The sequence below is a fragment of the Peromyscus eremicus genome, chromosome 3 (genome assembly GCF_949786415.1).
Source record: "Peromyscus eremicus chromosome 3, PerEre_H2_v1, whole genome shotgun sequence".
Lineage (NCBI taxonomy): Eukaryota > Metazoa > Chordata > Mammalia > Rodentia > Cricetidae > Peromyscus > Peromyscus eremicus.
Genome location: NC_081418.1, coordinates 144,411,356 through 144,421,679, shown reverse-complemented (window position 1 = coordinate 144,421,679; position 10,324 = coordinate 144,411,356). Strand labels below are relative to the sequence as shown.

General features: G+C 49.9%; 1 long non-coding RNA gene across 1 annotated transcript; it reads right to left on the bottom strand.

The window, feature by feature from the left end:
* Nucleotides 1–1,399: 1,399 nt before the first annotated feature.
* LOC131906186 (uncharacterized) lies at nucleotides 1,400–3,176 on the bottom strand. Its single transcript, XR_009378129.1, has 2 exons — nucleotides 2,307–3,176; nucleotides 1,400–1,991 (listed from the first exon to the last, which is right to left on the bottom strand). It is a non-coding gene; the product is annotated as an uncharacterized LOC131906186 (long non-coding RNA).
* Nucleotides 3,177–10,324: the final 7,148 nt, after the last annotated feature.

The following is a 10,324-nucleotide window of genomic DNA, read 5'->3' as shown; positions in this document are numbered from 1 at the left end:
CTCACAACCCTCAATAACGGGGTCTGACGCCTCGGCCTCCTCAGGCACTTGCACTGTCATGCACATGCCACAGGTGACACACACCTCCACATAATTCCACATAAATCTTAAAAAAAAAAAAAAAAGGTGGGGGGGCTTGGTTTGAGAGTTGGCATCCTGCAAAACTTTCTTGGGGGATCGAGGTGCTTTTATGAAGGACTTTGGCACAAAGGAACAGGAGGAGCCAAGGGAAAGTAGGGGGTGATGAATCAAACAGGTTTTGTGTTTCTCTTTGACCTATGGGCATCCCTACGGACCTCCGCCTCCCTGGGGCTAGTTCCTGTAATTCTTTAGACAAACACATTACTGTTTTTGCAAGTTCATAGCAAGGGTCAAGCTTTGTGCTAGCTGATACATAGAAGTAAAGAAGGTTTTCATGCTATTTAAAGGTGACCAGAGATTCTGGGCTTATAAACGACAAGAAATATTATTTAGCAGTTAACATTTTAATCACTTGGGTGCAGTTTTTCTCTAGAACTGAAAACGTGGGGCTGACGTTACAGAAACAAATGAATGGCACAAAGGAAGGTTTGCCAAGGAGCTGCCTCAGTCACTGCTAATGACAGGAACTTACAGGTACTTGAACCTAGAACCTTGTAGCCCAGGCTGGTCTCAAACTCACCAAGTAGTGAGGATGACCCTGAACTCTTGTGATCCCTCTACCTCTACCTTGAGAAGGCTGGGACTGTAGGCCTGCACCACTTGTCCCATTCACACAGTGCTGGTTCACTGAAGGTATGCTGGTTTGCTTGTGGTTGTTAAATCCACAAGCCCAGCACAGTAATTAGTACCATGGTGTCAGGAAGTGCAAGAGACTGCTTACCACATTCGGGATGCTATAGGGATCAAACCTGAGGGACAGTGAGGACACTTTATTGTAAGAACTACCCATAAGATAGTCTTCAAAACTCCACTATGAAGATCCATTTCTGGGCTGGGTTGAAGACCAAACACAGAGTGCTTTCCTAGCATGTGCCAGAGTCCTGGGGTCCTTCCCCAGCAGTCTCCCCTACCCTGTCCCCAGGGGGAAAAGTTCATTGCTTACATCAAATAATGTTTGAAAGTTGCTATCTCCCCCCAGCTAAGTTCTTTGAGTTTAAGGAAGAATAAAGGTTTCCCCTAAGCACATATATACACACATGAACCTGGGTAAACTATCTGTTGAACCGAAATTGTGGGAAGCACAAACAAACCAGGGCTTAGCAGCCATTTAGTGAAGGCTGGTCTCACACTGGCTGTGTGGCCTCAGGCTAGCCTTTAGCTAATTCTCTCCCTCCCCCTTCCCCCTCTCTCTCTCCCTTCCCCTCTCCCTCTCCCCCTCCTCTCCTGAGTCAGCTTGTAAACAGGACAATCAAGGCCATTGTTCTTGGAAGTGAGGGTTTAATTTAGTATCAACACTTATCCAATGAAAGCCTTTTGAGGGCTCTCAGGGAGTGCTTCTCTATTGTTCCCTGGGGCTGGGTGGGGACATTTCTTACCAATAAGTTATCTTAGAGCAAGGAAATCCCTAACGCCTGGGTGGAGAGTATTGTTTGAAGCCTTTGAAGTGTTCCTGGGGGAACAACAGTGTTTTCCCTTCATGTTTTTCTGTACGGCCAAGGTGTGTTCTTTGAGACAGGGTCTTGCTGTGTAGCCCAGGCTGGCCCGGAACTCTCGACAAGCCTTCTGCCTCAGCATCTGAGTGTGCTGGGATTACATGTGTGAAGTACCCTCTATTTTGAGGGCGAGATTTTTATTACGATGAAGTCGCATTCCTTCTGATCCACATAATTTAAATATTTACATTATTTGTAAAGGTGGCCATTTCGGGATAATCCTACGTCTTGGAGCTGTCGGTGTTCCCGATCTTGAGGGTGGAGGCCGTCCCCGGTGCTCAGTTTCTGGGAGGTCACACGCTGGCTCAGCGGAGGTGGTGACAACCTTCCGTGCACAGGATGCAGTCACTCGGTGGCCTGGAGGAGTACAGGCGCCAGTAGGCTGTCTTTTCAGGCTGTGAGCCAGAGTTTCTCAACCAGCTGGCTCCGGGGCCTGCAGGGCGGGGGCGGGTGTGCCTTCCGCATGCCTCTTCCGGCTGTGGCTGCAGCTGCGGCGTGGGGGAGGGGCGGGCTGCGGCGTGGGGGAGGGGCGGGCTGCAGCCGCAGAGAGCTGGCCTGGGAGGGTCCGGGGACAGACACCCAGGGTCCCAGGCCGTGGGCAGGACCTCCCTCCACCACGTCTGGAAAGCGCCGTCACAACACAGGCAAAGGCAGGGCCCACCCTCCCCTAACCTGAACAGTCTCTGGGTTTTAAGGATCGTTTTAGACGTTAGGCCCCTTCACGTTTGTTGAGCTTGCATCTGTAAAATGGGGCTAAACCAAAATTACAGTAAATACGATGTGAAAGAAAGAGGCCTCGGGAAGAAGCGAAGTCATTGTGCTTTGTGGATGTTGTCGCAGGCCACACACACAAAGCCGGGGCCCAGAGAACAAAGGCCTGGCTTTGTTCTGGCCTCGTGTGGGGAGCGGGATCAGAAGGAGGCTTTGTGCCTTCAGTCCGCTTTGCGGATTACAGAGGGGGAGGCCCTGGGAGCTGTTTTCCTGGTTAGAGACGTTGTTCTGGAAACAGGCTGGGTTGCCATGGCGACAGCTCCCCAGGGCCAGGCCCCGCCCATTTCCAGGCAGCCTGCCGGTCGGCCTGTACTGCCTGCAGTTGCTGGGTCACTTCGTGTTTCCCCGGCTCCTCCCACCCAGCACAGCACGAGAAAGAAAGAAAGCTCCGCAAATTTCAATTCCCCAGATGGCCTCTGAGTCAGAAACCACCACCCCGGGCTTGGCAGGCCTGAATTTTTCTTGAAACAAAAGTTACTAGACTGAAAGCTTGTTGAAGGCAAGAACCGTCTTTTCCTCAGCGTCCCGTCAGTCATCACGACCGTGTCCTCTGACCAGAATAGACTGTCACACAGTAGGTGCTTTAGACGGGTTGACAAACATTTGGCAACATGGTGTCAGGTTAAAAGGGACTTTGGAGCCAGTGTCTTTCTCCGCAAGGTTAGAGATCGTGACGCTACGTAAGCCTTTCGAACTTTAGTGTTCTCATCTTTAAAATGGGAACCGCAATGCCCTTCTCGAGGATGTACAGAGGCTAGGCAAATGTAAGATATGAAATGTATGGTTCCTTGTGGGGCTTATACTTATTTCTCGTGTTAATCTTAATTTAACATAATACATGTTCACATAGAAACAGCCGTCCTTTCCCAGACAACAACCACACTTCAAGTAGGCTCCGTACCAGATCATGTGTAATAGACAATGGCATTTATGTATAAAAGTACTTGCTCAATTATTTGTGTAATAAGCATCAATAGAACATGCCTGCCAATAACAAGTTTCCCGTACTTCAAATGGCACACATAAATAATGCAAAGTGGGCTGAGTTCCAACAGTCCCTCCACGTGTCTAAGATTAACAGAATGAAGTGGCATTTCAACGTTTCAGCCCGGAGGGCTCCCCTTTCTTCTCCCTCAACATCTCCAGGTATTTCTGATCCCCACAGACCCAACAAAGGAGCTCCAGGGCGCCCCTCCCCCACTCCCAGAAGCAGACTGGCTTCTAAGTCTCCAGATACTCACTTGCTGACTCTGGAAGATTCTAACCATTTGGGGACACTCAAGGAGAGGGAATCCAATCCCCCTCCTTCCCCTTCCCAAATGAGGCTGACTTGGACTTTTATCTAGGTCCTGAAACTCTTGAAAGCCCTTGGAGATTCCGGGGGGGGGAGGGGTGGTAGCTGCCTGGGAAGCCTCTGAACCGAACTTGGCCTCAGGATGTGCACACCCTAAGCAGCTGGGGACCACAACTCAACTAGATGGCAGATTGTTGCTGGAGCCACTCTGGGTGGGGCTGATGGACAGTCGGCTGGGGAAGGAGAGACAGGCGAGGACTTAATTATCATTCCAGTGTTGCCTAAGATTGCTGTTGCTCAGTTCTCGAGGTGTGTACAGCCTGTATGCACTGTGGGACGAATGAGGAGAGCATGTTGGCCGAACCGGGCATGTGCACTGTTACTGAATGCCCGGCGCAGAAGATACTGGGCGGGCGCTCCATAGGCATGGGTGCTGTGTATTTTGTGCTTGTAAAGACATGCAAACGAAGGTGTAGAAAAATGGTGTGAACTGCAGGGTGTGAAGTACTCTTGGTGCTTCAGACCCTCCTACATCCCTCCCCACCCCCACTCCCCGGTACAGGCAGTAAACTAACTAGGCCATGAGATCCTCCCCTCCCCCGCCAAGGCCTGGGCCAACTCTCTGAAAACTGATACCCTGAGGCCCTTTTTCCCTCACCAGCTACAATCAGTAGCGAGAGGGAAAATGTGGAGCGGATCTCCACGCAGAGGCCAGACTCTGCGCTTGCCCTGCTACGGTAGGCCTCTGATCCGGCCCCGGGCCTGGTATTTCATCTGACTCTGCCACTCTAGGAACCGGCTTTCGAGGCCAGCCAGTCCCCGCCCAGCCCAGGTCCGCCTGCAAAGTCCATGCTAGGTTTTCCTTCTCACCCTAGTGAAGTCTCAGCCTGTGGCTGTTGTTCTCCATCCAGCTCAGAAACTGGCTCAAACCGCCCTGAACTGGATTTGGTGCCAGTTGAGACACAGTTTCTGCCTCTTTGTTAGGGCGGAACCGGCCTCAGTCTGTCGTTTTCCTCCCTCCCTTTAAGCCCAGTGCCTTACAGCCGACTCCCCCGCCCCCACCCACCCCCTTTGCCTTCCCCTTAAAAAAAATCATAAAGAAGATTAAATTCTTTTTTTTAAATTGATTTAGGTAGTATGCCTTTGGCTTTATGATAGTAGTTATTTCTGAGATCTTATCTAACAGTTAACATGGTGTCCTTCAAATGACGCTCAGGCACACCCAGAAATAACTACGGTTCTCATCACTGACTTAAGGTTTTGGGTAGAGTGTATTGCTCATTTTCCTTTTGTTAAATATAAAGTAAGATAATTTGTTAACTTTATCAACATACAGAGTTCGTGAACAGCCAGCCAAGCCCACGAGAACGGAAGGACCCAGCTGGGTTGGGTTTTCCAGTTGTAATTTTAACCCTGGCTCAGGTGGTGTGAACTGAAGGGTGAGGGAGGCTGGCTGCGGGGTGTGGAGGGGGTGGGCACCATTCCTCCCAGGACCAGGGTGGAGGAAAGTGGGGGTGCGGTAGAACCAGGGAGAAAGAAACAGCACTGTGATTTTCGTAAATTCTGAAAATATCAAATGTAAGCATTTCTTAGTCTGGGGACGAGACAGGAACGTCGCATGACATGGAGGTGAAATTCCCCCAGGGTGTCCACTTGAAAATGCCCAGTCGTGTGTTTGTGCAGTTATCTCAATAAAAAGATGGTCTCGATTTCTCTCATTCTTTTGTCTTTGATAAGAATTTCTCAGTTTGAGATTTTTGAGAACTCAGGAAGAGACACGGGAACAAGCAACCATGATCTGGGTGTGGCTCCATGTGCTGCTTGACGGCTCCCTCTTCGCCCTCTGCTGGCCGATTCAGGTAACGTGTGAAGATGTGGGAAGGCCTGCCGAGCAGCCTGGATTTTCTGTGCAGGCCGGAATACCCAGCCGCCTAGCTGAAGGTCGTTTATTCTGCTTGTTTTATGTGCACTGTTTCTTACTTCCACACATGGCATTTTAAAGGGGATCACCAGTTTTGCTTCTATAATATTTCATGGGATTAACTATAAATAAATTATTTAAAACTCAGCCCTAAGTCTCAAGACAAAGACTGGACCACAGCCTTTTTCTCCTCAGCTAAAAAACGAGAGTTGAAGGTGGTGAGGGCAACCCAGCACTCAGGAGGTGGTCACGTTGATGGCTGGGCTGGTTCAAGGTCATCCCCTTTATGTAACAAGTTTGAGGCCAGCCTGAGATACACAGAACCCTGTGTTTTAGAAAGCAGACCCCAAAGTTGTTCATTTAAATAATTTCAGTGGAGCACAAAGTGCTAGGAAAAGGCCAGTTACAGCAGGAGATCTAGAGGTGCTATTTATTTGCAAGAAAGGGAAGACTGGCTCCCCTCCCTCCCCCTCCCCTCCCTACCTCCCCCTTCCCTCCCTCCCTCCCCCTCCCCTCCCTACCTCCCCCTTCCCTCCCTCTCTCCCTCCTTTTTGCTGGGTCAGAAAGATTCTGATGTAGGTAGGTTTGGACTCCAGTAATCTTGAAAATGGCCGTAAAAGAGAAGTGAATCCACCCGTTGCATTTTTTTTTGGGGGGGGGGGAGGTGTTTCAGGAATCCTAAGTAATTATTGTAGGAAGGCATGAAACATTTATATAGAATTTTCCAGAATGTGGAACGCTAGGTGGGATTGTAGCGAGGCAGAAATGAAGATAACAGCTCTGGCCTTCTGAAGGGCAAATTAGCTCTTCAGGACCCTCACACTATGTTTTATGTGCTGGAAATCTGTGGGCCCCAGCTCTTACACTCTCGGGGTGTTTGGTCCCTCCTCTCTTTCTGCCTCGCTATGGTAACCCACGCAGTGTGTTTGTTTACCTGTCTCTGTCTCCTCCTCCCAGGTGTCTAACCCCCCTAAAGCCATGTCTGTCTGATCAAAGGTGTACATCCGGCTTGTGGCACAGTACCGGCTCAAAAGCAAGGGATAAATATGTGTTGAACCGGCTGATTGAATACCATTCCCTTGGCCCCAGCCCACTGCTTCCGGGAGTCCTCTTTTCCTACCACGGCGCTCTTGAACACTCGGCCTTGCTTGCTTTTTCTCTTGTGGACTCCCAGCAACTGCTGCTTTCAGGAGGGTGTCTTTCACGGGGTGAGCTACTGAGTGAACCTCTCACATTTTAGCCCCCAAAACAACGGTAAGTAGCCTGTAATCCTGGCAGTCTGCGTTTTCTCCTCAGTAGTACTTGGGCCATTCTGGGGTGGGATTGGACTCCAGTTGTGATGCCTGAGCATGGAGTTGTTCACGTGGCACTTCCGCCCGCACCTCCAACAATGCTGCCTTTGTTCCCCGAGAAAGGCTTTCCCAGTCTGTCTTCTCAGCAGGTCTCCCCCTGCTGGCCACAGGCAGGCTTGTCTGTGCTCAGATTTGAACGCCCTAGAATCAATTTCCCTGATCCTGTCTATCAGATGTCCCTCAGTCTCTGGAGGTCAGCCAAACTCAGGAGTGATTCACTGAGGACATACCTTCTCTCTCTTCCTCAGTTTTTCCTTCTCCCTTTTCTGAGGCGTGATCTTTAGCCCAGACTGACCTCCTGCCTCCACCTTCTGAGTCCTAGGGTTACGTTCATGTGCCGCCATGCCCAGTTTATTTGGTGCCGAGGACTGATCTCAGGGCTTTGTGGGTGCTACCTAAGCACCCTACCAACTGAATTACATCCCCACCTGGCTTTGGCAGATTCATTGTATAGTTCCAAAAGCTCTGGAGAAGACTCTGAAGATGTGATGTGGCTCCATTCTGTATTCTCGGAGCTGCTGTTGGAATTTAAAAAATTTTAAGCGTGTGTGTGTGTGTGTGTGTGTGTGTGTGTGTGTGTGTGTGTGTGTTGTTTAGGTGCAAACAGATGCCAGAGGAAGGTTCTAGCATCCTTTTTCATTCTCAATCTTATTCCTTTGAGGTACGGTCTCTCTTTGAACCAGGAGTTCTTGTTATTTCAGCTCGGCTATGAAGCCTGCAAGTCCCAGCAATCCTCCTGCCTCCACCCCTTTCAATGCTGGGTCTACAGATTTGGACATATTCTCTGCTAGCTTGTTACGTGAGTGATGGAATTTGAGCTGTGGTCCTCATGGTTTTGAAAGTACAAGTATCAGCTGAGCTTTCTCTGCAGGACTGGTTGGTAATATTCTGACCCGTCCCTTGGCGCCACCCTGCATCCTGATGTAACAGTCTCATTTTAAGGAAGAAACCCTCCCCTTCCTCTCTCTCTTCTGCCTTTCCTCCCACAAATTGTGCACCCTTGACCCCCCTCTCTCTCTTCCCCCTTTTTTTTTCTCTCCCTCTTTCCTATCTTTTTCTTTGTCTCTCTATTATAATAAACCATTTCCGAGTGTCTGGGTTGTGAACGACTGTCCGCCACCTCCCTGCCGCCATGCCTGAATGGTGTGGGTCACCTGCCAGCCCACCGCCTCATGTGCCCAGCATGCCAGCATGTTTCCCAGCACACTCGGGAGAACACTGGTTGTTTGTATTTTGACCCAGGGTGTTGCTATGCAACCATGGCTAGCCTGGTACCAGCCTGGTTGTTCATAAACCATGTTGGTCTCCATCCTCCTGAGGATGGGGATTATAGGCATGAGCCCAAAATCCCAGCTCACCAATTATTTTTGCTTAACTAATGGTTTTATACCTGTGTGAATTTCCCCAATTGCCTATAAATTTTTGTAACTTTCACTTCATTTTAATAATAATAATAATTGAGACATGGTTCACTCTCTAGATTAGGCTGGCCTCCACCTCTTTATGTTGAATTCCAAGCAATCCTCCAGCTTCAGCTTCTGGAATGTTGCTGGCATTACAGGTTGGTAGTTCAGCATTATTAGGGGTGGTAAAACGCTGGAGTTGGGAGTTCTCCCCAAGCCTGTTCTGAGGGTGCGGGGGACTGACTTTTTGTTGTTGTTTTGATAGAGAATCTCTTATGTAGGTAGCCCTGGCTGTCTGGAACTCTCAAGTAGAGCAGACTGGCCTTGAACTCACTGCAGTTTGCTTGCCTCTGCCTACAGAGTGCAGGGCTTAAAGGCATGCCCCCACACCCATCCTCTGTGATGCTTGCTGCTGGATGGTTGACATAGACTTCGAAACTTTCTTCCACCCCATCCTCCCTCAGAGACCTTTGACCTCAGTACAACCAGCTGACCGCCACACTCCTAGCCCCCGACCAAAGCCTCCAAAACACAGAGCCAAGTTAGATCTGTCTCCCTCCTTTAGACGGTTTGCTTGGGGGCATCTGTCACCCTGGCAAAAGCTGCCTCGTGCTGCTTTGCTCTGCATGCATGTGAAAGCAATGTTGCACGCAAAAATTTGTTTAACCTTCACAGCTGCTGATCAGGCAAAGTACCGGCTTTACTACTGGAGATTCAGAAAGGTTAGGCAATTTGCCTGAGGTCACACAGCTGTAGGTGGCAGAACAGTGACAAACCCAGACTGTTTGGGTCTGTTTACCTGGCACATGCTTGGTGTTGTTGGATGGTATTCTTATTTCCTCTCTTGCATTCATGCATATGAGTCATCACTTCCTCAAGAAACCTTACTATAAGACCGTGGACATAGCGCCAGCCCAGTCTCAGCTCCTTCAGATGAGGAGAGGGAAATCCAAAGGATGGGAACCAGGCCTGCTGTCATGGTGCCTACCTATAGTCCCAGCGATTGGGAGGTGGAGGCAACAGGATCGCAGGGAGTTCCGGGCCAGCCTGTAGGAGCTTCACAGTGAAACAAACCAGGTCAAAACCAACAAATCAAAACATCACAAAAAGAGTCTTCAGGGCTTGTGCTTGGTGGCTCGCAGTTCTGCATGGTCCGCTCCTCCACACTGGTGGGGCGGGTGGACGCTGGAAGGGGGCGGGGGGGGGGGGGGGACGACGACGCTGGAGCGGGGGCGGGTGGACGCTGGAGGGGGGCGGGACGCACAACAGAACAACTCGGACTCAATCCTACTTGCTCCTCTCTGTATTTTTCTGACCATTTTGAAAAAGAATGGAAAAGACAATTTCCTTTGTGGCACTCATCCCTTACATGTCCCTTCCCCCCACCTCTCCACCCCTCACTTCGCCTTGTTTTTGACAATTCACATTGCACAGAGGAGAGACTTAACTGGGCCAATCTACTTGTCCCTCTCTGCACTGTGAACAAAGAGCCCGAGGGGTTTGTCCCGTCAAAGAGGCTGCAGAGTGTCCCTGTGCTCCTCACCTTTACCTTCCTTGTTGCTATGGAGGTGATTGTGTTTTTTCTTTTTCTGCTGCAACTGTTGCTTTTGTGACCATTTCATGTAGCCCAGGCTGGCCTAAAACATCCTTGGTAGTCAAGAATAACCTTGAGTCTGATCCTTCTCGCACCTTCCAAAGTGATGGGATGGATAGCCTCACACCACGCCTGCATTATTGGCTTCTATTGTTTGTTTAAATGGAGCTGGGGATCTAACCTGGGATTTCCTGTGACCCAGGCAAGTGCTCCCCCGCCCCCACCCTCTTCCCTCACTTCCTGTTCCATCTGGCCTAACCTGTTTGCTTCTCGGACTGTACTATCTTGAGTGTCAATCTAGCAAAAACTCAACTCTGTCCAAGAAGGAGTATGAGCTAAGACTGCTAGCAGATAC